Genomic DNA, 2,675 nt, shown 5'->3' with positions numbered 1-2,675 from the left:
GGGTTTTTCTCTTGTCTTCACAGCCTCATCACTAATCTCAGAAATAATTAGTGTCATACTTCAGATCCAATAAGCATTTTGGTGATAACAGGAAATTCATTGATCTGAATGCATGCTTTTTGAACGATACTTGCGTAGGAAACGTGATATAACCAAAGCCTACAGTTTGTGCAGACACATTTTGTAAGAGATGGCACTTGTCTGGTTTATTCACCTCAAGGACTGGAATTCTGAGTGGGGATTTTCTGTTTAATATAGGATGTTAATAACCCCTCCTTAATAATGTCTAAAGAGGTTCATTAAATCTGGAATTTCATAAAGACCACAAAACTAATCCATTAAGAAGGATTAAAATTTTACTGTGGGACAGAAAATATGAATGGTTAGTTTAAATGTAAACCCATTTTTAAACATAACATACTTTACTAAAGTTGTAGTGAAATGCTTAACTGAGACCATGGAAATGACCATAGTGAATTTTGACCAGATCTTCACCAACCATTGCTGGTTTGTGGACCACCTATTTACTGGCTTATTTCTGATACCCATGTTTTTCAATATCCTATACTTGCCATCCCATTGTAATTTCCTTTCATCAGGACTGATAGAGTATCCACACATTCTCAGAATCTATGTGCTTACTTGAAATTCAGTCTTTTGCAACAAGGTTTGTAAAGCTCTATTTACTTCTATTTTGTGCTGCACACTTCTCTGTGAACTGTCTCCAGAGTTTTTAAAATATGCCTGTTTCTCAATTTTATAACATCTCCCTTCTCTTCACTGCTTCATTGAAAAGGTTTTGTAGCTTATTCTAGAATTGGTCAAGAAAAGTTAAATAATTTAATCAGCACTTCCCGCAGTGTTTTTTTCTGTCCTCCACCCATCTTTCTCTATATTTAGAAATCATTTACTCTAGAAATTTTCTCAGTGTTCAAACTATAAAATGTATACACACACACACACATACACACACACACACACACCACACACACACACTTCTTAATGCCTCACCTTCAGGAGCAAAAAACAGAATAAAAGTTACCGACATGCCCACCTGCGAAGGTTATAATCTTAACCAGAAACACTTCCCCTGGGCAACGCCTGGCATCAGTTGCTGGCGAGGGACAGAAGCTCCTGGCCTCAAGGGGTAGATTGGAAAAATGTCACTGTGCCTCCTCTTCTTAGAGGAGTTTTCAGCTTGCTGGTCTTCTCTGAGCTTTCACCAAAATACAATTGGCGGCCGGGGCGGTGGCTCACGCCTGTAATCCCAGCACTTAGGGAGGTCAAGGTAGGTGGATAACGAGGTCAGGTGATCGAGACCATCCTAGCTAACATGATGAAACCCCGTCTCTAATAAAAATACAAAAAATTCGCTGGGCGTGGTGGCGAGCACCTATAGTCCCGGCTACTCAGGAGGCTGAAGCAGGAGAATGGTGTAAACTCAGGAGGCAGAGCTTGCAGTGAGCCGAGATCACGCCACTGCACTCCAGCCTGCGCGACAGCATGAGACTTTGTCTCAAAAATAAATAAATAAACAAATAAATAAATACAATTCGCAGATCTACTGAAAAAAAGCGGAATTAAATATTGCCAATAATCAAGATAAAAATGGATTATGATCAAATATGATAGCAGGATGTGAAATTATTCAAAATAATAATATTTTACAAAGATTTAAGGATTCAGTCTTACCTATGAAGATCAAAACAATTTAAGTGACTACATAGAAAAATGATGACAGGTATTTAATCTACCAGATATTTTAAGACTGAGAGAAAAATGCAAAGACAGAAAAAATTGTATTAGATGAACTTTTATAGGCAAAAGTAAAAAGATATTGATGACATTGCTATCTGCAGAACTGTGGGACAATAGAGAGGACCACTTCTTCAAGCAATATTTTGCTCACATACAGTGAGCTTATTGTAAGTGAAGAGTTGGAGTCAGCAGTCTGAGCTTGAAATCTGCCTCTACCACTTATTACCTGAGTGACTTTGGGCAAGATACATAGCGACACTAAGTCCATCTGTTTTTCCATCTGTTAAACAGGAATATTCATCTCACCCCACTACAGTGTTTCAGGAGGATTACTGGCTGAAATAAAGCCACACCCACTGATATGCCACATGTACTCAGAAAGAGTAAACTACTCATTTAACTGGATAAGGACTCACAACAAAAATTCTGAAGCCTAAGAGCCAAGCCACGCAGAACAAGAGTAGACACAGCTTATCTTGGCATATATCCGCTTGTCTTCAAAGTCCCTAGGAGGAGCGCACAGCTGTTGTTGACACCATCTGTAAAGAATACAGTCTCACCAGATCTGGAATATTCAAGATGCTGTTATCTTTTTTATACTCAGTGCTCGCACCACTATTTTTGGGAGTGACTACCCAAAATAAATGTGTTCCCATTTACACAAAAGTTTATAAACATTGGATTCTCCAAGTTCTTGAGCCACACTCAATATCAGAGGGCCCCCTTACTCACCTAGAGGAAAAAAACAGCATGAAAGCTCAGGTGGTCCTAATATTATCTCTGCTCCCACTTTCCAGTATTTAAGAAGGCATATTTCTCCACAGAACCTCAGATAGTTTGTAAGAATTAAATGAGATAATGCTGTAAAGTTTTAACACAAAGTAAATATTCAATAGTAATCATTTTTATTATTACTT

This window comes from Rhinopithecus roxellana, chromosome 9, assembly GCF_007565055.1.
Source record: "Rhinopithecus roxellana isolate Shanxi Qingling chromosome 9, ASM756505v1, whole genome shotgun sequence".
NCBI classification, from domain to species: Eukaryota; Metazoa; Chordata; class Mammalia; order Primates; family Cercopithecidae; genus Rhinopithecus; species Rhinopithecus roxellana.
Note: the sequence above shows the minus strand (reverse complement) of the source record.